At 39.2% G+C, this 26,522-nt stretch overlaps 1 protein-coding gene and 1 long non-coding RNA gene across 5 annotated transcripts in view; one reads left to right on the top strand and one right to left on the bottom strand.

The window, feature by feature from the left end:
- FRMPD4 (FERM and PDZ domain containing 4) overlaps positions 1-26,522 on the bottom strand; it is a 507,120-nt gene that overhangs the window by 132,764 nt on the left and 347,834 nt on the right. The gene's annotated exons all lie outside the window — the stretch shown is intronic.
- LOC139042740 (uncharacterized) lies at positions 2,049-13,442 on the top strand. Its single transcript, XR_011499807.1, has 3 exons — positions 2,049-2,326; positions 4,752-6,557; positions 9,514-13,442. It is a non-coding gene; the product is annotated as an uncharacterized lncRNA (long non-coding RNA).

Raw genomic sequence — 26,522 nt, 5'->3', positions numbered from 1 at the left:
CTTCAATTATAATTTGATTGTCTAGGCGCCCACCTTCTTTGTAAGACACTGGGTTGTACCACAGGAGACACAGTTTTCAGTCCTGGCCTTCCAGGTGTCTAGGAGCTCTTACTCTCTGAGGTCCGCTACATTCAGAGCTGTTCTCTAGATCCCCCAATTCATACATCATCAATGCCTCCAATTACTCAGTGCCTTGCCTCTGGGATGACCAACATAAAGAAGGAAATTGTGTTTCAGAATTAGTGGGTTAAAGCTTCACTTCGTCATTTTAATACATTTTTATTTTGGAAAAATTTTAGATTTGTAGAAAAGTTAGAAAGATAGCACAGAGAGTTCCCATTTACCCCTCACGCTGTTTCCCCCATTGTCACAACTAAGAAACCAACACTGGTACATTACTATCGCTAAACTCCAGACTTTATTTGGGTTTCATCAGTTTTTCCATTAATGTCCTTTTCCTGCTCCAGGATGCATTTCAGGGTGTCATATCGCATTCAGTTGTCATGTTTCTTTAGTCTCCTCTGGTCTGTGACAGTTTCTCAGTCTTTCCTTATTTTTCATGACCTTGACAGTTTTGAGGAATACTGGTCGGGTATTTGATAGAATGTCTCTCAAATTGGGTTGCTCTGACATTTTCTTCATGATTAGACTAGGTTATGGATTTTTGGAAAGAATATCACTGAGGTGATGTGCCTTTCTTATTACATATGTCAGCGGTACACGCTCTCAACATGACTTATCACTGGTAATATTATCCTTGGTCACCTGGCCGAGGTAGTGCTGGCCAACTTTCTCCATTATGAAGTTATTATTATTACTCTTTTTACCCCTTTACATACTCTACTCTTTGGAAGCAAGTCACAAACTGCAGCTTACACTCAAGGACGTGTGTGTGTGTGGGGGGGGGGCAGACTAAGTTCCACTTTCTGGAAAGGAGAAGTATTTGCATAAATTATTTGGAGTTCTTCTGTAAGGAAGGTTTATCTTGTCTCTTCCATTAATTTATTAAATCGTTCATTTATATCATATGGACTCATGTATATTTAATGTTTACAATGTGTTGTAATGCAACCCCTCAGTATTATTTTGTTGCTCAGATTTTCCAGGTTTGGCCATGGGGTGCTCTTTCCAAGTTGGTGTCTCTTCTGTGCCCCTCTGATGTGTCCTCATGGTTTTTTTTAAACATTTCCTTACTTTCTAGTACTACAAAATGTTCATCTTGCATTTTCCCTGTTCAGGTCCCCAAATCAGCCATTTCTCCAAGGAACCCTGCTTCCTTTTATTGGAGAATGATATAACTCTTTCAATGTAATAGGGGCCTTAATAGGAATCATGTGCCTTAACCTGAACGTTGATCCTACTTATTGACTCCAAGTACAATGACTTATTGAGTACAAAACTCACTTATACTCCGTAAGTACCTGCTTAGTGAAATGAAATATTAAATTGTGAAACTGTAGGTTCTGAGATAAGAGTCATTGGGGGAATATGTTGCCCCTATATAGCATCAATACTTGGAACTAAATAGTGTCTTCATGCAGTAACACATGGCTGAAAGAATTCCTTTTTGCCACATGGAATTCTACAAGTCCATGTTCCAAGATTTGTCATTATTTTACCATAAAATAGAAATCTGAGCCATTTAGATTTCAAAAAACTATCATCCAATTAATCTCTTGTTATGCAAATGTTTAAAGAAGCACCCTTCGTCCAATCTGGAAAGTAAATCCCACGTAGAACAAGGGCGATGCTCAGATAACAGAGTGTTGTCCGACAATCATCTTGAAGATATGCCATTATTACAACTCAGTTCCTAACCATACCTAATACTTAAAAAAATATTGTTTACAACTGTGGTTCTCAACCGCATTGCCAGACCATGATGGGGTCAGAATTACTTGGGAAGCATTCCAGACCAATCGGCATTTAGGGGGAAGCGAACTTCCCCAGGATTTCCATTGGGCAACTGAAGTTGTGTGTCAAGAAATAATGCTCCATGACTATTTTCATGGTTCTGCATGGTCAGGCCTTCCTAAGAAAACAGCACTGGCACCTGGGTTAAAGGATGACTGACTAGCAACCCGAAAGCCTGAACCCTTGGTAGTGATACAGAGTCTTACGCCTTCCTGGAGCCCTGTGTCTACATTCCAGAGTGGTGAGGTAGAGATCTTCCTCTCTGCTCCCCAGAGAGGATTTGTTTCGTAGCACTGAAATCCTCGCTTTCTGCAGAGGGGAGGACGGAAAAACGTGTCAGCACTTCCTAGATAAGCTCTGCATTTCATAATTCTGGAGTTCCCCTCCTGTGGTGCACAGCCTCTCTACACAGGTAGGACATCTGGCTTTCACTGAACTGCCCTGGAAGGAATTGGGGCTTTGGGAAAAGCTTCTCTGTGAGCAGTCTGTCTCTGATCTAGAGGTCTGGGGTGTGTGTGTGTGCAAACACGTTACATACGTATAATTGTGACAGGCTGATTTGTTAGCTTGAGAGTAACATTTCCAACCCTTCATAGTTTCAGACTCAACACTGAGCCCCAACACCCCAAGGAAACCAGGGCTGTGTTCCCATAGGCTTGGTGACACCTGTTGTTTTTGTCAGCCATCTCCTCGATTTGTCTGTGCCCATACTATAAATGTTGTTAAAATATTTTGAATATCACCCCTGATGAGAAGCACCAAACATACTAAGCTCTAAGATTTCATCTGGGAAAAAAGTCTTTACCTTATTGAAGGCAAAAAGAAAACAAACCAAGATTGACTTCTGCCCTGACAAGCCTCGTGACAAATTTTAGCCAAATCTGTTCTTTCCATGGTGATTCACTCTGGGTCTCAGCAGGCGAGGGCAGTTCACAGAGTGAGTGTTTATGTGGATTGTCAACTCAGTTTCCTGCATTTCATTTTGTTTCCTCTTTCTACTAACACCATCTGAAAAGAATGAAGGAATTAATCATAACACTTTGTACTTCTTTTGCACATTGTTTCCTCCCAGGGAGCTAAAATGACTTGACACTGAGTTCCTCAGAAATTGAGCAAGAAGTCTCTGAGGTAGGTAGACTGCATAGTTTCAGAATTGTCCGGATAAGAGAAATGGGGCCAGAGATATGTCTGCATATGGCCAGTACCAGAAAGCAGCAACATGTGTCCATTTCCTGGATATCACAGTGGAGAATATTCGAAAGGGTTAACTGTATCATTTGAGTTATGCACTACCCTTCTTTGTAAAACAGTAAGAGGAAATCTCTATAAGAAAACAGCACCTTAAGAAAACAATGTTTTCAAGTTACAGAAAGATTATAATTTATTTTCAAACCTCCCTGAGAAAGAAAACAGCCCCTGCTCTCCCCTCCCAGGTTCATCCAAGGAGGAGGTAGGTTTGTACGCCTAATCATGTATATTAAACGAACAGAAAAGGAAGCAGAATCCCTTGAACAAATTTGTTTTGCTGACTTAAAGAGACTGAACTGGTCATAGGCAGCATCTGATAAGTGAATGCAGGCTGGGCATCTGCAGACTTGGAGTGGCTGACGTTATCAGAGAAAAAACATATCTCGCCAGTTTCCACATCCCTACTACAATTAGGGATGTCGACTCACTCTTCATCTTAATTGGCTGCTTAACATCTAATTGTCATTGAGTCAGTGAGAGCTTTGAGTGAAAGAGATATTCACAGATCCATGGCTTTCTTCATGGATTTTTCTTTTTTCCAAAAATAATGTGCCATTTAGCAAGTTCGTCCAGTTTCCCCTTACTTCTGATCTTTACTGTCTACCACCCCAATGTTAATCTTTCAAACTCCACTTCCTCTGGCTCACAAACGTGTTGCAAAAGAATGTTCTGAGAGTCATGAAAGAGTCACTCTCCTGATCAAAGATTTTCAGGTTCACCATTCTTAGCCTGAAGCCAACCTGGTGCAGTGTATGAACCTGCAAGATAATACACAAAATTCTGTGTATGCATAGTCATCAGTGGAACCAGCTTCTCCAAAAGGGCCCGGGACCAAAATTAATAACTCTTGCTCTAAAGCAGAATTTTTGAACCTTTATTTTATTATTGTCCCTTTATTTATTATTAAAGGATCCCTGTTAAACATTTTTTCCTAATAGACCGTCTCCCACTCTATATCTATACTCTATATCTTTACTCTATATCTGTTTATGTAATATATTTATACCTGTGCTTTATACATAAAAAGAGTAAAAAATTTTGTCCTCTAAGAAGAAATTTTTGCCCACTTGGGGGTAGTATCAGCCTCCACTGAGAATGCATGGTCTACTGGGGCACAACCAAATTCCTCTGCCTGGTTCACCGCCTGCAGCTTCCGCTCACTCCAGCTCTAACCCTCACCAAGCTGGCAATGTCTCAGGGACAATCACCCAACATTCTGGCCTCAAATTCACCTGCAAACATATCTTCTGCTGGTCCAGCAACTCTATGGAGATCATATTAGACTCTTTTACTCGCTGTTGCTCAAAATATCTTAAGGCATTTCTATCTCAGCAACTTGTTCATATCGTCAGCAGCTTTGGCTTGGTTGTCTTTTCTTCAAGGAACTCTCCTTTGCTTCCATGACATGGTTCAGGCAAATACATAGTAGTAGCATAGCATAACTTTTCAAAGTTCATGCCTTGGAGTCGATGGTTAAGTTTGTCTTGACCCCACCATTATTAAAGATCCGATTTTGAGTAATGGTGATAACAATAATGCTTATGCAGTAGACATCTATTGATTTTGCTAAGCACATTCCTCCTTCTTAGTTTTCTTTTCAGGAATCACTCGACTCGCCTCCCACCCCGTGGTGACCCCAATAACTGGGTTTCTATGGTAAACATATGACTTAGGTCTGGCCAATGATCACATCCCATCAGGACTGGCTACATAATTTGTGGGATGCTGTACAAAATGACAGTGCAGAACGCTTTGTTCAAAAATTATTAAGAATTTCAACATGGTGACAGCAGAGGATTAAAACAAGCATGAGACTCTTCTAAGTGCAGATTCCTGTGTGACTGCAGAGATTGCACACCCATGAAGCTGGCCCTGCAGCCTATAGTTCCAGCCTCAGTGAATGGCTTGGGAATGGACACATAAGCAATCCAGATGAATGTTAGACTTATACTTTGAGTGGGAGGGACTATTGGGAAAGAGAAGCACTCTTGCTCCCAGTCCCAAAGTTGCAAGATGGGAGCCTGAGACTGATCTGCCTGAAAATGAAGCCAGCCTAGAGCAAAACACGGCTATGAGAAATAACAGAAGTTACTGAGTCCTGATAACACTGTTGGAGCCCCTGGACCCAGCTCTACCCATGGATATGAGGCAACAAAGCCCTCTTTGTTCCTAGACCAGTTGGAGTTGGAGTTTCTGTCACTTGCAATCAGAAGAGTCTTGACTAACAAAACTACGTTTCAGGGTTGTTGGGAGGATGGAATTAACATGGTGCCTGGAACAAATAAATAGTAACTATTATAATGATCCTTTCTTCAAACTCCTACAACACTTTGCCAATCTTCTATACTTAGTATGAATCATATACTACATTATATTGTTAGTTTATGTTTATAACAACTAGATTTTAAGCTTGTTGAGGACAAAAGTTTTTTAAAAAAATATTCTATAGGACCTACAATAGTGCCTTGCATAGGATACATATATTCATAAATATGTCAATATGATTGCGTTAAAAGTACCATGTGAATTGATTGCTCATATAGCACCCTGCAGGAAAATTAAATATAGATAAGTGTGCTTACAGTATAAAATATCACTTGACAGAGGCAGAAAATTCTCTGAGGTGAAAAGCAAGATTTTTGAAGTTTGTAATTTATTATGACTTGTAGCTAAAGAACTTTTCTATGGAATATACATCCAAGGGGAACATGGAATTCCTATGGAATATACATCCAAGGGGAACAGAGAAAAGATGTTTTAACCTATTTGTACAATTTTAAAAAATTGTTTTAAATGTGAATGATATATTGAATTTTTTCAGTCTTGGAAGCCGGGTATCTAAAGGTTACTGTAAATATTCAATAAGATTACCTACCTTTCCACCTTGTTATGAAAAGAAGTTAACCTTGTAATTTGCTGTTATCCTGTTTAACCTGAGGAGTAACTCAAGGGTCACAAGGATTTATGAGCTTGTTTTACAGAATAAAGAGAATGCCTTCAAGGATCACCAGATAACCTGCCCACAGCTGCCATTGACGCCCAGAAGTCAGATTGCCCAGGGGCTTACCAGGAGTGAAAGAAACACATTACCCCTCTGTTTCTCTGAAACTCCTCCTGCCACACCCCTTAGCCCCATAAAACCCCATGTACTTCTCTTGTTAAGGCAGATTTGAGAGAACCCACACTCCTGCCTTCTCATCATGGCCAATTTGAATAAACATCTCTCCATCTCCAAGCACTGATGTCTCAGTGTTTGGCTTACCATGCAACGGACACATGAATTTGAGATTAAGAGGTTTGGTAACGTCTTCGATCGAAAAAGTAGAAACATCTGAAGAGATTTTTAGACATTTGGACTTACTGATTTCCTCAAGGCCTGTGAAAAGTAAAAGTAGGTGAGTAATATTCACAATTTCCATTTGACAGAGAAATTAACATTGGAGCTGTCAAAAAAGATGAGTGAAGATGCAAGCAGTGGGGAGAACTCCTACTCTCAGATGCTGCGAAGTGGCAAAAAATATATACACACCAATTATTGTCCAGACACATGTCATGCCAGATTTATAAAGATGTAGCAATAATTTATTGAGAATTATTGGACATCATAAACATTTGCAGCTAATGAAACAATATTTTAGCTCCAAAATTTTATTTTCCTGTTTTGCTAGTAGTATTTTCCAAAAGGTACACTGTTGCTTTTTCAAAGAAAGCATGCACTATTTACATTTTTTCTTAAAATTGAGTTTTTATGAAGTCAAATTACCATAAAGTCTAGTTAATACCCCTCCTTTGAGATCCCTCAGGTGACTCTGGGTTTTTTGGGTGCCTACTAAATTCTCTCTTGCTGATTCTCTTTTTTTCCATCAATCCAGGCAGTTCATCTTTGCATATCCCTGGGTTCTTAACTCTGTTGAATGTGGTTTTGGCAATTCTAAGATAGATGAACTTCAGATAAGAAAACAGAAGCATATAGTATTTGAATATAGGTTTTGACAAGGGAGCCAAATATTAATTATGCAATCACAGACCTTTATATTTAAAGGGGAACAGTTCCCAACTAGATGTAGACTGCCTGATATTTTACTGTGAGAGTTAAATCAATATTTTCTTCAGTGGATTTTGAAAAAAGTATCATGAATTATTACTAAATAAATTCTGTCACTTCCTAAACTCAATAAGCCACATAATTGAATGCACTCAGTAATTGCAAAGAATTTGTAAACGAAAGCTCTTATTTTCTCTCTGAACAAATTTTTGCGTTTCCTAGACTGAAAATAGGGAGGACATACTGAAAACAGAGCAGACATTTTTATTCTTCAGAGAACAAAATCTACTTTGAAGACATCAACTTTCTCTTCCCTAAATTTAGAATTTAAAATAATTGCTCAACCAAGCAAGTCACAAGTCCCCCACACTACACAAGTTCCTATAACTAAATGTTTATTTGAGGAAGGTAGATTTTTTTCTCAAATAAGAGTTAAATGAAGACTTAACATAGTGTACAGTCAGGCCCTAGCTAGAAAGTTCTTTTGCCACTTTTCCAAAGCTCCCATATTCTTGTTAACTATTTCCATTTTACTCAATCTTTTCTATAAGTAATTCTTTCCACTCCTCCAATACTCTTTTTTACTTTTCCTTTGTCAAATGCAATACTGATTTGCTAGGAGCTATGTTTATTACTGAATCAATGAACCAATAAAACATTTCTCGACCTAAATCTGGCAGGATATAGGATGAGCAGCCCAAATAATTTTTTGTGCTTAAGAATTTTCTTGGGTAATGGATAGGCAAATTTGGCAGTTTCAAAATGGAAAATTCTGACATTTAACTGATTCTTTCTGGTTCAAATCTGGATGCCAGTATAAAATGTAAGCATAACACCTATGAAATAATACCATGCCCTGAACTTGCCCTTTTCATTCTTAGTTATTTTAATGCTTTCCTTGTTTGAATAAATACATTTAGTAACTATGGCTGCTGTTTCCTGAAAGACATTGCTTTTGCTTAGCCTTCTTATATGTAAGGAAAAAAATTTCTGTGCTTTTTCTCTGCTATCTCCCATTTAAAACAAGATGACTTTTGAAAAATGTTGACATCTATCATGCTATAACAGACATCATTTAGCAAATACAGTTTATATTTCAAAGGCAGATCACTTCCTGAGGCTATGTCTTGAATGAAAAACACAAAATGTCTGGTTTTCACTGTAACCTTGCAGTTGCACAGACAGATCATATGCATTGCTATTGTTTTGTTTACAAAATGACAACTTTGTCATCTAAGTGTCTGTAGGCCATTTTCTTTTCTCTTTCCTTTTATCAATGACTTGTTAGGCATGACCCTAGTCGTTTTCCAGATAATGTACCTTCAACTTTTTTTTGAAAGGGAAAGCATGTGAGTTTTGCACGAGCAATCAAACTTGTGAGGATCTAATGAAATACATACAGGCATTGCAGCCCATGAAGGGATGTCCAAATGGCAGCCATTATTATCACACACGAATGGTTTATTTGGTGACCTTAGGGAAGAATGTGAAAGCCTGAGATGCTGTGATGTTGTTCATCTCTAATTGCACATGATGTGGTAGGAAGAAATTGGCTTTTTGGACTCCTTCAGGCTTCGCATCAAATCCTGCTTTTATTTATTTTTTTTCCCAAGATTGGCACCTGAGCTAACATCTGTTGCTAATCTTTTTTTTTCTTTTTCTTTTCCCCTAAATTCCGCAGTACATATTTGTATATTCTAGTTGTAGGTCCTTCTAGTTGTGCTATGTGGGACGCTGCCTCAGCGTGGCCTGATGAGCAGTGCTAGGTCCGCACCCAGGATTCGAACCGGTGAAGCCCTTGGCCCCAAAGCAGAGTGTGCAAACTTAACCACTAGGCCATGGGGCTGGCCCCTCAAATCTTGCTTTTACCATATAGTAACTACATGACTTCAGTGACTTCATCTCTGAGTCTATTAACTCATTCCTAAAGAAGGAGCAAAGGATGCCTAACCCAGAAGGTGCTGTTAAAATTAAATGAGTTCACTGCATATTACAGAACTGGATCCATGGAAGGCTTACAATACTATTTATTGTCTTCTCCTTCTAAGACTAGCCTCCTTCTGAACAAGTAAAATCCCTGGTTCATGAAATTGAAGGTGTTAAATTAATTAAACAAGAAGCCATTAACCTGATGTGGCTCTAATGCCCTGGTGGCCGAAGTAAGCAAAACAAAATCTAAGTCTATAAATGTCTCTAGGTTACAAAAATCAAAACACTAAGGACCACCAATCACAAACAGTCAAGTAGGCTTTAAGCTGTAGCCAATCAAATAATTCCCTTTCTTTGCTTCCACACTTTCTCTATAGGAGTCTTGCCCCCGGCTCCCGGTCAGCAGAGTGCTCATAACCATTTCCAGCTTGGCGCTGCCTGATTCAAATCCATTTTTGTTCAAATAAACTCTAGAAATGTTTAATATGCTTCAGTTTATCTTTTAACAAAGAGGAGCAGAGTGTGCCACTCCCAAATATGCCTCTTTGGCAAAGGGATTATTTTGAGCCGATTATTTTTGAGAAAAAGCAGACACCAGAGAAGCTCTGAAAACACAGCAGAAGCGACCCTTTTATAAGGGAAATTTACATTTATAAGGGAAATATACATCTGTAAGGGTGTCTCCTGTTCCACCACGAAGTGGAGAGTGACTCTAAATCTCTAGAAACTCTCATCAATAGAGAAGGCAGGGCTTAAATATGCACAACACCCTTACCCTTGTTTACTGTGCTTTTCCTGGTCACCTCCCATAACTGACTCTCCCCAGCATCTTACTTTTGTCTTCAGCTGAAAATGGTATTTAAGGTGGTGGCTTGGGCCACTTTGGGGAGTCACTCAGTTTTCCTGGGTCTCTCCCATGTGTACAGGAGGTATCACGTTATTAATTAATCTTCTGTTTGTTTTCCTCCTGTTGATCTGTCTTGGATTATGGGGGGGGGGGGGTATCAGCCAAGCACTAAGGAGGGTGGAGGAAAATTATTTTTCCTCCCGTCCTAGAGGAACGCTTCTGAATCCATCAGATTATCTTAAGCCATACACAATATATTTTCCCAATATATTTCAATTTGATTTTTAAGATTAGTAAAAGAAGGAGTGATATATAATTTGTTGAATTTATATATTCAATCTCAAAATATATATAGAATTATAATGAAGTCTTCTGACATCCATAATAGCATAAAACCCAATTTAAACAAAAAAGAGCTTTTAAGTTGTGTGGACTGACAAAGTGGAAAAGGACACAAAGGGCCTAAAATCCAGCCTGACGTTACGATTCATCAGTTACATGGGAGCTGAAAGTAGAGGTGGAGGCTCATTGACAGGATGAGAATAGGATAAAATTCTATCCTATTTTCTCTAAAATCAAGAAGAATCACGAGACACGGTTTTTTAAAGAAAGAGGAAAAGTAATGAGAAGAAGAGGAAAGAGGATGGTGGCTATTTTGGCTGTAGCTCCAGCGATGACAGGAGAGAAGGTAGCCCACAGGGAGCTGAAGAGAGGGCCGGTGTCAGAGAGTGGGGTGGGTTGTGACCCAAGCCACCCAGAGCAGGGGCTTTCCGACTTTCTTGAGTACCAACCCACAAGAACACAAGAGGAAATATATTTTCGTTTCTGAGCTAGTATGCAAATATACATAGATATTTATTTATAGTAAAACAAAAGTTTTCCAAAACAATATTTACAGTCAGCACAATGCACTCTATTCTCTATCTTCGCCTAGGTCGTATTTTAAAATGCTGGTTGTGACTTACTGACTTTATGAGTCACTAACAGGTCATGGCTACCATTTGAAAAATGGTGACACAGACAGCTTTGGAAATCTCCTCCTTGCATATGATCCACCATTGTCTGCATTTCAGTAGCTCCTGAATGTATTGGTGGGCCCTGCATTGGGGATTAACTCCTCCAGGTACCCCAAAAACTCCCTTCCATAGCATACCTAATTTGGCAATGATGCTGGATAATGAAATGATGTTTGTGTATGCCAAAAGTTTGTATGAAACACTACATTACACATAGATTTTCCTAGATTGTATTTTGATATGAAAAGAAACACAAACTAAAGCATAATATTAAATATAAACATACATACATGTACATATAAATAAGTTTCTCTCTTACAGGCAATACATTCTTTAAAGCAGAGTCGACTACTTGCCAAATTATGAAATCTGTTTATATGTCTCTTAATATGTCTTTTGATTTATAAATGTGCAAAAACAAGCACACACTCACAATAAAGAAAAAAACCCAAAGATAACCATTTCTGGGTTTTTTTGGGCTGAGATGTGAAATTATGAAGCAGGGCTCTGTGTTCCATGACGCATGTTTTCCTATATCAAACCCCTGACCCCACAGCTTCTTGGGTCAGGTCACTATTTCTTTCTGGAATCCCCTTAAAATGTCATCACTATAGAGAAATGTGCTTTACAGACTGTTGGAAGGCTGCAGTCAGAAATAGTTTTCAAGGGCACTGATGTTTATAAACATCCTCTTAAATGGAATAACAGGGTATGTTTGCCTATGTCTTTCTAGAATTCTGACATAGCCTGGACACAAAATGGGTGTGTTCCAGCAAGACGTGAGCTTTGTAGAACTAGAGTGATCAGATCTTTTAAAAAACCATGTCCACCATAATGTTGATTTTTTAAAAAGAATTAGTTTAAGAAAAGAAGGAAAAATACAACCATGTAGTTTTATATACTTGCTATGAGTGGGGTATAAATTAAGTCCCAAACTTTCTTGAAGCAAATACAGAGGGAAATCTAGCCGTGCACACAACTCATGTTGTCTATAAGATAAACTCAGGCCATTTAGGAGAAGCACAACTATTTTCAATAGTGAAATCACATAGAAGTTTCTCCTGAAATGCTTCTTCATGAGTAGGCTGAGCAAGATAAGGGACACAACTAAGTCTTCAGCTTTCTTGGACCTGGTCTTTTATGCAATCTAGCAGGAATTGGGTCTGTAGGGACAATGCAAGCCACAGCTTTGGAGGGTTGGCTGAAGACCTGGGGCCCTGGGCAAGTGGCAGGGATTTGAAGGCTATGGTGTTGGGGGAGTACTGGAGGAGATGCAAAATGTGGGGGCTACACCACACGGAATAGGTTGCTGCAATTAAAAGTAGTGGACTAGATGTATCTTTTGGAATATGGACGGATCTCACAAAGTTAATGCTGCACGTTACCATTTGTAGTAATACAAGACTAGAAACTACCCAGATATTCACCACTATTTTCTACAGCTGCACCACGGAGTGAGGACTGCGCCTATATATCTCTGGGGAGTGAGCTCCAGCATATATTGTGAAGTGAAAGACATGGTGGAGAAAAGCGTATTTTGTACCTTACTGTTTATTTTCAAAACAGGACATATATACAGACATATACACATAAACTACGTACACATGCTTATGTTTAAAAATAACGGGAGGTGTTAAATTAATTAAACAAGGAGACCATTACACTGAGGTGCCTCTAATGCTGTGGTGGCCTATATAAGCAAACCAAAATCTAAGCCTGTAAATGCCTGTAGGTTAGAAAATCAAAATGCTAAGGCCCACTGATCACAAATAGTCAACTAGGCTTGAAACTCTAGTCAATCAGTGATTTCCTTACATTGCTTCCACCTTTTTGCTATATAGTTCTCTCCCCTGGCACTTGTCGGTGGAGCATTCCTAAATACTTCCAGTTGGGTGCTGCCCAATTCGAATTGAATTCTGCCCAAAAAAACTCTCAAAATTTGTAATACGCCTCAGTTCATCTTTTAACAGAAGATAGAATAAAAAGTAGAAAAAATAAAATAAAACATTACCTAAGAGGAAGAGACTGAACAAGGTAGAGAGGACAGGGATAAAATTTCATCTTCTCTGAATACATCTCATTTTGTAGATGTCACTTTGAAACTAGATAAATATTTTAAACAGTTATAGAACAAGATTAAATTGTAAAAGGAACTTTTATAAATAAAAGCAAAGTGAAACAAAAGAACTTAACTGTGAATTGAGTTGGTGACATAAGTGTAAAGAAAGGAACCATTTCAAGTAAATTTAAAGCACAGAAATTTGACTAAACATCTCTAATGTTTCCCTAGGAGAGAGTAAAATGAAATATATATATACATATATTCACATAAATATATATGTATATGATATATACACACATGTACTATATATATTCATGTATATTTATATATAATGGAAAAGGGAATATATTAATATATAAGAATATATTGGAATATATCTATTCCATATATACTTATATACACTCTAAAAGAAAGAATATATACACATAGAAGTATATATGTGCATGCGTATCAGGAGGGGACCTTATGCGGATCAAAAATAAGTTTCTACTAATTGAGGAGTAATATTAAATCAATCTTCCACATCCAAGACCCAAAAGAAAAAAAAAGCTGTGTATATGCAGAGAACAATTTTCTTTCCTACATCATTTGGCTCAGAAAATGAATACTCTTTAATAAATGGGTTGGAAACTGCTTTCAAAGTTGAAGCTGCAAACACAGTACTATGGTTCTTGCACTTGGCAAGCTATTCTGAAATATTCAATAGTACACTTCAGTGAATCCAGAATAAATCATTCCACTCTTTCCTGTGGAAAATATCGGATATAATGCTCTTGTTTATTTTTTAATATTTGTAAGAGTTTTATTTTTCAAAGAAGATGCTAACCTCTTTAAGGTCATTATGTGTCAGTTCAGTCCAGAAATGTTTTTTATCATTTTGACTTGGTTATTTTCCACACCTAACATAGAACTCTGCTCTAGAATATTAATAGAACTTACTGTCTATCAATTTTATAGATTTTAATTATCGTTTGAAAAACCCATGTGTCTGAAGCCTCTACTACACATCCGCCACTTTCCAATGTGTAGTTACACCTAATTACTTTCCCGTTAGAAAAGTATTTCTCCAAGTTCCAAAGTGCTCTATTTAAGAAAGACATAAATGCAATTTCTTTTGACTCTAATTAAAATTGACCCTGTCATAAATGTAAATATTTAAGCTAGGATAACAACAAATCATAGATTCTTAGGTTAGGAGATATAAATTTCACTAACTTTATGATGCATTAGTCTTCTCAGTGGTGTCCCTATAAATTGACTGCACCTAGAAGTATTTTTAGTGACTAGTAGATTAGGGAGACATTAATGGGTACTACTAATAAAGAAAAGAGTTCTGTGGTTCACAGGATTTGGAAAATGCCAGGCCGAAGAGCCTGAAAATCCTTTCTTTACTTACTCAGAACATGTGATGCTAATGAGCGTTGTGATTTTCCAAAAAAGGCAGAGTTTTCCAAACTTCTCTTCAATGGAACCATTTCCTTTCACAGAGTTTTTTGTTGGACTACTGATCAGTAAAACAGTTTGGGAAATGCTGGTACATTGGCGCCTGAATACTGCCAACAACAGGTAATTAGACCCAACAGCATGGAGCCCATTAAATCTTTTTGTAGCTCTGATTCAGAGCTTCCATTTTCTGAACCAGATGCAGAGGCTGGAATATTTAGAGAAAAAAATTAAGTCCATCTATAAAGATAGATTCTGGTCTTTTGTATTAAAGAGACCTTATACAAAATATGAACTCATTTTAAGAATTAATCAAGAAAGGTACATTTAATTTCAGCTAGAGAAGATAAATCAAAAGGATCTACAATTTGAGTAATCTAATTTTATGGGATATAAAGAACAGTCAATATTGATATAATAAATAGAGAGTTTTGGAATGTGCACATTGTAGGAATGAAATTTGTGAAATAAATGACATTTTTTCCTTTCAAAAACTTACAAAGAAGAGGCTGGTTGTTAGAACCTCTGAGCTGACCCAGGAGAGGAAAGCTCTGAGGGGTACCATAACTACTCCCATACACATACATAAACCAATTTCATGGAATACGGAGTTATGCTGCCTAGAAGTGATAGCTTTTCTATCTAATAATCTGGGAAATCTTATCTGTGTGGACACCTTCAGGAGAAAGCTTATTTTGCTAGTTGCAGCTCCATTCTCCCAATGCTGCTCATGAGATCCCTGAGGACATAGGAGAGAACAGGAAGTTTTTCAAAGAAGTACAAGTTGTGCAAAAAAAAGTCGACCTGGGACTCTGAGAGAACAAAGTCTCCTTCAAAAGCATTGCTCTCCTGGGAACTGTCCATGGTTCTGAGTGGCCTCTGTGAGAAAATCATGATGAAGGGTCAAGCCCCCTAGCTGTCTAGGCCTTATTTGCTTTCTTTGTCAGCCTTATTTTTGCCTCCCAATACAGGCTTAGTGAGAGCTAGCCACTTCTCCAACCCATGCCTGGCCTGACATGATTAAAACCTACATCTTCCGCCTGGCCTGACCAGACAAAACCTAAGCTTGTCTACTGTCCCTTCAACTGTTCACTGTCTGCCATGCTCTAGACTAGCTGCTCAGTTCCCTACTAGTTCCCAGTAGATTACTTCTCATTCATGCAGCCTACAGAGAGGTTAAAAAAAATCTGAAAGGTATGCCATGACTTAATAACACCCTTTAATGAGAACCAAGGGATAGTAGAGGGTAGAATTCTGTCTGGCCTGTTGGAGTTACACTGGATAGCATCATGTTGGTAGGTTGCCAAACAGTTGAGCAACACATTTTCCCTAGAACTAGATATGATGCCAGACTCCAGCATGGAGTAGCTATGTGACTTTGGGCAAGTAAACTTTTCTGAGCCTCAGATTTCAGAAAGCATTAAACTACCATCTTATAAGGACTGAATGGCATAAGGTGTGAAACCATAATGTAGAGAGGTGAATTTGTACACTAGTAAAAGAAGGCCCTCTCTATAACCCTTTTAAGAGTTATAAAATCCTTTTCATTTAAACTCACATTTTTTCCCATCCTACAATGCCCAGATATCAATGAGATCCCTTCTTCTTTAGGTAACACTTTAGTGAAGCCATACTTTTCAGACATCTTTCATTGCGATAATAATAACATGGTAGGGCAGTATAACCCATGGGGCAAAATTTTCTTTCAGGATATCCACATTAAGAAACTAATTAATGATGCGACAAACAGAATCTTAAGGTCAACATTTCCCTCTATTTTAGAATTAATAAGGACGTATATGGAAAATAAAGATGCTTAGAAACATGCGATCATACTTATGAGTATGCCTTTTGAATTTCTTGTAATGTACCTTTGACAATTTTTAAGTACTCAACAGTGATTTAAATCCAGAGGTCATTAAAATGGACATGGCGCAGTTAGAACCTCTGATCCTATAGTCTTTCATTAAAGGTCTATTTTTTGACATTTAGAATCCTTTTTATTTTTTGACAAGTTAACTTATCCTGTGCCAACTTACTTAATTTTTAAAGTTGACTTTGTTATTGCAAAAGTCACACTTGATGATTGCAGAGAAGGTAGAAAGTACAGATTTTTTTTTTTAAATCACTCATTTTCCTACAGCCTACTGTGAACTTTTTAGAGTACTTTTTCCAGTATTTTCTCTGTTTAAACATTTTGTATAAATTAGTGGAATCATACTTCTTATATACTTTTTTATCCCCTCACCAATATGTCACATTTTGTCATATTTAAAATTCTTTATATGAATAATTCAATGGTTGAAAAACAGCTTGTAATGTCTATTACACAATTTATTTAATGTTTATTATAAAGTTGAGTGTCAAAATTGCTTTCAACTGTTTCTATTATCAAAACTACCACAATAATTTTTTTTTAATTTTTCTTTTTTGAGGAAGATTAGCCTTGAGCTAACATCTGCTGCCAATCCTCCTCTTTTTGCTGAGTAAGACTGGCCCTGAGCTCACATCCATGCCCATCTTCCTCTACTTTATATGTGGGACACCTGCCACAGCATGGCTTGCCAAGCAGTGCCATGTCCGCACCCGTGGTTCGAACCGGTGAACCCTGGGCCGCCGAAGTGGAACGTGCGCACTTAACTGCTGCACCACCGGGCCGGCCCCAACACAATAATTATTTTTATACATAAATCATCTTTACATTCATGATTATATCCAAAGGATATATTCCTTGAAGTATTACTGCTGGACCAAAGGGGATGAATTACTTTTTTTTTTAGTTGTAGCATTTTATATATTTTATTCATATAGTATTAAAGGAGTAATTTTAGGCCACAAGTTTTTCAAAACTCTTGATAATTGGCTTATAAATAATAATTATATAAGTTCATTCATTCATTTACTTTGATTTGCATTTTTAAAAAAGTTTATCAGCGGGGGGGCATGCCAGAGTGTGGGAACACACAGAGCTCTAGGCATTTACTGTTATTTCATTGATATATTTTTGATTGAGGCAGGAGTCAAGTTAGATCTGACATGAAATCTTATTGTGCTAAATTTTAGTAAGCATGCCAGCATATAGAGGCTTGGGGCTTAGAGAATCCATTCATCTGTGTGTTAGAGCAGTGTCTCAGCGGACTTTTTGGCACGCTCTCCATCACAGCTGAGCTGAGGTGAAGGGAAATGTCAACGTGACCTCCAGCTGAAAGGTAGCAATTGCTGTTGACGATCCACCCACAGTACCTGGGCATTCATTCTATATGCCTAAGACTTTCTGCATGAGGGCATTTATTCTGGCAACAGTGGCACCTCAGCCTGAGAGCAGCACAAAAAGGTGTCAAGTGTTAATGCTTCCAAGGAGTCATCCTCTGATCAATGATAAAAACACTGCCTGCCTGTCCCTCAGTTGGGATAACTGTGAGGCTTGTGCTACACTGGCTCCAGAGGGCCCCAGAGGAACTGAGCCCACAGGAGGCATATATCTGATAATGCACCATTTGCTGGCTCCTTTCCCTCTGTGTGTGTGTGTGTGTGAGAGAGAGAGCACATGCATGTGTCAGGGTAGGTCTCTTTGATAATGTATCAGTTGAGTAAAGATTTGAAGACTGGAGTGAGCCACATTTATTTATTTATTCTCTTGCCCATCAACATTTGGGCTGTGCCAGGTTTTTTGATATGGAAATGCTGCTCTGAATATTTCTGTGCAATCTCTTAGGACACATGTGCAAGAGCTTCTCACTCGTACGTACTTCTGCTAGATGTTAAGTTCCCCAGTTCTAGAGACCTGATCCCCAAAAGCTGAGGAGGAAGACTCTGGTTAGGAATGGGTCCCAAGTGTCCCTTGCTGTCAATACCTTCAGCCCCTCCACGGTGGCTGGATTTAGAGTCCCTCCAGTCCCTTAGAAGATGCTGCTGGTCTACCTGGAGCCCTCATTCCTGATGTGCCATGAGTGAATGCCTTGGGAATTGCTGCCACTCTGGCCTCCACATGTACAAGTAATGTCTCCAGGACAAAGCCTTTGATAGAGTCCTGACCTTACTAGCCAGTGGGGGCTTGCAAGCAGGTGCTGTCACAGGGGTCCTGAAATTGGGGACTGGGCTGTCTGGCATCTTTGGAATGGGAGAACCTTGACTTTGCAGCAGGAACTCTGCAAAGAGTTAAAGCACCAGCCCCAGCACTGAGAGGGAGACAAATTCGTTCTTCCCAATGCCAACATTTACTGAAGATTTACAATAAGATAGACATTGGGCCTGACAGCTTTTCATGCACGATAGCAGAGATGGGTAAACTTCCTGAAAAGGGCCGGATGGTAAGTATTTTAGGCTTTGCAGGATATAGGGTCACAATTATTCAGTTCTGCCATTCCGGCCCCAAAGCAGCCACAGATAATACGCACACCAATAGGTGTGACTGTGTTCCAATAAGACTTTATTTATGGGAACTGGAATTTAAATTTCATATCATTTTCACAAGTCACAAAATATTCTTCTTGACCCCCTCCCAACTGTTTAAAAATGGTCAAACTATTCTTAGCTTGCACCCCATACAGTAATAGGAGTTGGGCTGTAGTTCACTGACCCCTTTGCTATAGTGACCAAGAGCATGGCTTCTGGAGCCAGACCACTTGGGTTTGAAATGGTTCTGTCATTTCAGGCTACATGACCTTGGGCAAGTTACTTGACATCTCCGTGCCTCAGTTCCTCACCTGTGAAAGGGGAGGTAGCACCACTCTGTAGGCTTGCTGTGAGGGTGACCTGATCAGCGAAGGACATATAATAAACATTTAATAAATATTAACTGTTTTTATTATTGGTCTTGTTGTCATATTTGCATGGAAACGCCACCACGATCATACAAGTCAGGTACGAGTGTTTTAGTGGAGGACATGGTCAGTGGCGGGTAAAGACTCAGCTGGACCAGCTCCACGGCGTTTGTTGGGTGGACTCATCTGCCACTTCTGCTACTGGGGTAGCAGAGTTGAAATTAATGGATCATAATATATTGTTGCACCGGAAAATTCTGGGGAAAAAAACTCCATATTCCCAACTACAGCTAAATTATAAGTTAACCAAGTACCTTTTGTGAGCTAGTCTGGAATTTTGCTACTACTTTGAACATTATTTCTACGGAAAAGTACATTCTAGGTTTCAATTTCTGGCTTACAAACCAATAATTGGAAAACATTCTGGTCACAAGGACAGACTGTAATAAAGCTGCTTCTGGGCTACTGAGAGAACAGGAATAGGGGCAGTTGGCAAAAAATAAAACTCTCACAATTTGGGAAACAATATATTTCACTAAATGATGGCTACCGTAAAACTAAAATTCATTAGTAAATGATACGCCAAAATTTGGACAACTCTTTCATCAACATATTGAAAATGCAGCTCAAAATAATGAATTTAAAGGGTACCTTTCTCCAGCTGTTACTAGGAGTAGTTTCAAGCAGAAGAGCTAACTGTTGCACAATAAAGATAAGTCAAGTGGCTAACTGATAATTAGGGAGCTTTTGCTCTTGCTTTCAAGATGTACCGCTGGCTGGGACTCGTGTTTAGTTTTTCAAATTTCCCTGAAGCTGCAGAGCCTTAAACTGGAAAGAATACTTTAATAAAGGGCTGGCCCATGCGCTGAAGTGCAGAAAGATTACTCCATGCTGTCTTCCTCTCCTCCCTGCCTGTCTCCTTGCAGTTCACAATTGAACATCATTATCTCACTCTTTCCAAACTAAGCTGCATTATGAGAGGCTATAGCTTAGACCAGCCCTGTGGGCTCATTAAAATAGCACACAGAGCCCAGCCCCCCGCCTGGCAATGTGTGCTACTTTCCAAGGGAGTTATGCCCATTTGAATTAATTTTAGAAACCTCGGGGGTTTATCCTTTTTGTATGTCATTCACTGCCACTGCCCTAGGGCACACACCATCCAGGGAGACTTTGATGTATCTTACACTTTGGTCCTGATGACAGGAAGACATAAATGAGAAAAGCGCTTATTCTACAGGTGATCCAGGGGAATGGCTGAGTTTGAAGGAGCTGTGGAGAACATCACTAGAATCAACAAAATTCTGTGATTCGATGCTCTAATAAAAGAGCCTTATGAGTTGTGGTGACAGGCTAGACAGCCAGGTAGAGAATTCAACATGATCAGATTTAAATATCCAAGAACAGGGTGGGTCCTGAGAATATGAAAGAAACAACATTTTACCAAGTTCAGAAATCTTAATATTACACAGAAAGGGCATTTACACTTATACAGAGCTAAAACTATGCAAAATCCAATCAAGTGATTAATCTGGGTGGGGTTTTCAGTCTTTTAGGAGAAGAAAGGATTAGGCATTGTATACAAGAGATTCAACTCCAGGGAGCTGGGCTGCACGTGCAGCCCCTGTAAAACTGTGGGCTTACCAACAGCAGTTAGGAATAGGGTTAGCACAACACATTAAAAGTTCCTGAGAAGACCCTGGTGAGTTCCTGGATGAAATCGCTGGTTGTTTAAAATCTCCACCATGCTGAGGAGGCAGCCCCCAGACTTCATGGCATAAAATGACAGTTAGTTGGTGTAATCACCTTGGATATCTACTCCAAATTTCAACACCCAGTTGAAATCTTTGGTCAGAAGTCATCTCAGTAACTGAGACTGTATTTGACTTCCTGAGTGCCTGAGTATCCTTCAACCCTTGGAAGCTTTAGAACTGAGAACAGAAATAACCAAGAGACTCAAAATCACTATATTCACATTTCTTGGTTAAGGCATCTGCACAAATCTGGTGTTGCATGGTCTTGCAATAGCTAAGAGAATTTGGCTTATTAAGATGATAGTTGTGACTCCCAGATAAAGTATATAACTGAGCAATTGATTTAGTCTTTTCATTTTAAGTTGAAATCTAAATAAATGTATGTGCATATTAGAAATTAAAAAAAACCCTTTGTTTCACTGTATTTATAGTTTTGGTTTATTAGCTTTGTAAGATTTATTTAGAACCTGGGAAGGTTTTGTTAATTAATTCAGACAGTGGATGGACGTAAAGAGTAAATTGAATATACATGTAATTAAATTTCTTTAAATTTTTGAAGGTATTTAAATAATGAAGCGTATAAACTGGATCAATACTGTTTAAAGGCGCTTAACACTGATTGCTAAAATAGGCTGTACTTAACTTAGAAACTGAACTTAAAAGCCAGAGAGGAATTAGTTTGGAGTTTAAACTTCAAAGCATTGAATGATAATTACTTAAACAAAACAATCTCCTGAAGAGTCTTTTCTGTGAATAAAAGCTGTCCTTAGACGCACAAAGACCTTATATCAACAAGCGGAAGGTGACAACAATCTATTAAATGGTTCAGCCTGGACCAGGCAGTGAGCTAAATCTTTACACACTTTGTGTCCCATTATCCTCACAGCTATACTCGAAGTCAGGGGTCAGAAAACTTTTTCTGTGAAAGGCCAGATAGTAAATGTTCGGGGCATTGTGGGCTGTGTGCTCTATGTCGTAAGCAAAGTCTGCCAGTACAGCGCAAAAGCAGACATGGACAATATGTAAGCAAACGGGTGTGGCTGTGTTGCAATAATACTTTATTGACAAAAACAGGCTACAGCCTGGATTTGGCCCTTGGGCCGTAGTTGTAGTTTGCTAACTCCTGCTCTATGGGAAGGATAACTTTACCCATCTTGTAAATGAGAAAACTGATTCCAAGATGCTATGGGCTGAATGTGTCCCTCCACATTTCATATGTTGAAATAATGACCCCCAAGACGATGGTATTAGGAGGTGGGGGTCTTTGAGAGGTGATTAAGTCATGAGGGTAGAATCCTTATGATTGGGATTAGTGCCCTCATAAAGGAGATCCCAGAGGGCTGACTCCTTCCTTCTGCCATGTGAGGATATAGCGAGAAGGTGCCATCTAAGAACCAGAAAACAGGACCTCACCAGACATTGAATCTGCCAGTACCTTGATCTTGGACTTCCCAGTCTCCGGAACTGTAAGAAATAAATTCCTGTTGTTCAAGCCACCCAGTCTATGGTACTTTGTTATAGCAGCCCAAATGGACTAAGACAAAGAAAAGGCAAATGATTTGGCCAAAGTCCTATAAGCAGTAAGGGTGGAGTTGGCATTTGAACCTGGTCCGATCCCATTGTATCATGCTGCCTTGAGAAGTCAGGTAGTTGAGCTTTAGTTTCCTGGTCTACAAACCAAAAGATTTGAATTCAGATGGGCTTTACTACTTCCCTCTCGTACAGGGGTTTTGTGCCATGAGCCCCTTTGACAGCCCAGCAAGGCCATGGGACCTCTTCTAAGAACAAAGTTTGTAAATGCATAAAATAAAATATACAGGATGACAAAGGAAATTGATTCTACTAAAATATGGTTATCAAAATAATATTTTTAAAGAGGCTATAGCAGGCTTCTCAATCTCAGCTCTATTGAAATTTTGGACTGGATAATTCTTTCTTGGTGGGGGCAGGGAGTATCCTGTGCACTGTAGCAGCATCTCTGGTCTCTACTAATCAGATACCAACAACACTCCTTTCTCCAGTTGTAACAACCAAAGACGTCTCCATACATTATCAAATGTGCCCTGTGGGGAAAAACCTATTCCTATTGACAACCACTGGCCCATTATAATAGATGTACTTCTTCATCAGCATGTTCCATGAGGAGATGTAGTGGAGGGTCTAAGAATCACCAAAACTTTGAAGTAGTGGTGAACATTATATTTTCATATCTACAAAAGCAGTAATGTGACATAAAATAGATTTGTGGTTTCTATTGGTGACCAAGTCACAGGCATTGCAAATACTACTCTAGTCTGTTGTTTATATTCCTGATTGAAGAAAACACTCACTGACAGTTAGAGGTCAGTGAGCATAAAAAAGTAATTCCACACCCCACCACCCAATCACGGCTCATGTATTCTCTGAGTTCTATCCACAGTTCTTGGAGAGCCATGAACCTCATGTTAGGAACCTCTCTTCTAGTTTAGACATATAATAAAGATCTGAGGCAAAGTCAGTCTCTATATAATTAATTTTAACAGACCATAGAGATCATTGAAATTTAATGTACTATTTTACAGCTGACAAGACACTGGCTGAGGTAGGGTAAGCGAGTTCCTTAAGGTCATGCAATTGTTTAGCAGAAGAGTTGAGACTTGGGCTGCCTTGTTTCCAGCTAAGCCATCATTCCCCATTCCCCAGTGACCCATGTTGGCTACTTTCTCAATTGTTTTTGTTACACACATTGCTGACCTCCCCAGTGCTGCAAGTTATCAGATCCCAAATTCTTCCTCAGAAGATGGACTTGATCCCTGACCACTGAACCTTAATTGATTGTGGATGTTTGAAGACTTTAAGGGACAAGGGACTAAAGACTAAGTCTAAGGATGTGAACGAAGCATTAAGCTAAGAAATGCTGAGGGAAAGTAGAAGGGAGTGGTTAGAAGGTCAGTTTTGACAGCCTCATTAGGGATCTGGAGGAGGGGAAAGACAGCATGCCGGAGCTATCCTCGCATATTATTAAGTTGGAGGAGCTGGAAGCATCAGGGAAGGGATAGATAATAAAAAATCACCCAGGGAGGCTATGAACAAGGGCAGGAGGTAAATGAAATTTTTCAGAAAGGCAGCTGACAAGCTGACTGTGTCAACAACAATAGAGATGTCAGCCAAGTCACCAATGTTGAATGATACCTTAAAATCCTTGCCATTCAAAGTGTGGTCCATGGATCAGCAGCATCAGAATTGCCTGGAAGCTTCTGAGAAATAAGGACGCTCAAGCCCCACCCTAGACCTCAAAATCAGAATCCACGTTTTAGCCAGATCTACAAATGGTGCACTTTGAAGTTTGAGAAGCACTGCTTCAGAAAATCTGATGTCCTAGAAACCTGAAAATTGCCAAGAAGTATGGTTGCACCACTGATAGAAAGTTAAAGGTAAGATTAGCGCAGAATATGAAAGGAAGGAACTTTTTGATTTGTTTCTGGGAACATTTTTTCAATATTCTCTTGTCTCTTACTAAAATTGAAGGGATGCTAAACGGCTTCAGTGGCCAGACTGGTAGTTGCTTTGTATAACGTTTTAGGATAAAGTATTGAGAAATCTAATAGGTTTCCAAAATGTTGATATGATTTGCACAGAGTTTTGTTCTCTAAAGAAACTACTCTTTCTTAAAACTTGTTGAAGCAGATGGAATAACAAATTGTCAATGAAAACTATCAAAGTCATGGATTACCATAAAGAAGAAACCTGGGTTAATTTTCCACTTACTCTCTGTCACCTTAGCCATCTGAGGGCCTTACTACTTCCTTCTACCCATTCTCTCTTCTGTTCCCCAAACTGATTTCCCTCCTGTATTCCCTTGAATGTTTAATACCACCCATCCATCCATCCATCCACCCATCCACCCACCCCCCCATCCATCCACCCATCTATCCACTCACCTGTCAACTTGAGTGCCAATCATCAAGTACCAGGCATCATTTAAATATTGAGATTCTGAAGTCAAATAAGACATAATCCCTCTTTTGGGAGGCTTTTACTCTCTTGAGACAGAAATTCCAGAGAAAGACTTGGCTCTTCTATATCCCTCTCTCATTTCTTATAACTCTTGCCTGGATCTGATAATCCTGTCAATTCTAGACCTAAAACAACTCCTGATTTTGAACTTTCCATCTCCAAGGCTTCTTTTTTTTTTTTTTCCTCTTCTTCTTCTCCCCAAAGCCCTCCAGTACATAGTTATATATACTAGTTGCAGGTCCTTCTAGTTCTGCTATGTGGGATGCTGTCTCAGCATGGCCTGATGAGTGGTGCCCTGTCCACGCCCAGGATCCAAACCGCCGAAGCCCTGGGCCGCCAAGGTGGAGCATGAACTTAACCACTCGACCATGGGGCCGGCTCCCATGGCTTCTTTTTTCTATATCGTATTTCATATTATTGTCAACTCTCTTTGGAATATTATCTTTGCCTCTTATCTAGTATCTCCACAAATTCTTTAACCTGCTTCCACAGTTCCTTTCTAAGGCATGCATTTCACCACATTAATCTACTAATTAGAGACCTTCAGTGGCCCTCTACTTCCTATACGGTAAAGTCCAAGCACCACGGTATAGCATTCAAATTCATTTTCCTAATATGAACCCAATGCATCTTTCTAGACTTGTTTCCTGCCATAACAATTCCCCATCCCTGACCCCAACCCCAACGTTCTAGCCATATTGTAGTTCCATTGCTCCTGGAATGTATCACACTGCATCATATCTCTATGCCTTTCATTATGCTGTGTTTTATACTTGGAAAGCCATTCCTACTTAGCCCATTTCTTAAGAACCATCTCAATGTCACCTTTTCTGGGAATTTAGTTGGGGAAAAAGAGGAGTATCAGAGAAGGTTCCACAGAAGTGACATTATGTTTACTTTTAACTGAGAGAAAATGGCTTTCTTGTTGCGGGATCCATCATGAACAAAGACATCCCTCTTCTCCATATTCTCATTGGATTTTGAATCCGACTCTAAGATTTTTCATGCTGAATTAGAGTTAGAGGTTGATGTGCTCATGTTCCCAAGCCCACTGTGAATACCTTGAGGACAAGGGTCACTTATTATCACAGTTGCACTCTAGTGACAACATGTGGATGATTGATAAAAGTTTGCCGAATAAAATAATTATGCATCCAGCTTCTAAGATGGCCCACAATGATCCTTGCACCTCCTGGAATTCACTACTTTGTGTTATCTCCCTTTGAGCAACTTACTTCTAACTAATAGAATATGGCAACACTGAGGACATATCACTTTTGTGATTGGCTTGCAAAAATTATGATTTCCATCTTGCTGGCAGACTGTCTCTGTGACCTTCTTGGATTGCACGTTTTGATGAAGTGAGCAGCTCTGCTAAGGAGGCCCACATGGCAAGGAGCTGAGGGCACCCTCAGGCCAACAGCCAATGAGGAACTGAGACCCTCAGTCTATCAAACCTGGGGGAACTGAATCCTGCCAATAGCCACCGAGTAAGCTTGGAAGTGCAT

The sequence above is a fragment of the Equus asinus genome, chromosome X (assembly GCF_041296235.1).
Source record: "Equus asinus isolate D_3611 breed Donkey chromosome X, EquAss-T2T_v2, whole genome shotgun sequence".
Taxonomy (NCBI): domain Eukaryota; kingdom Metazoa; phylum Chordata; class Mammalia; order Perissodactyla; family Equidae; genus Equus; species Equus asinus.
Note: the sequence above shows the minus strand (reverse complement) of the source record. Positions and strands in the feature narration are given on the sequence as shown.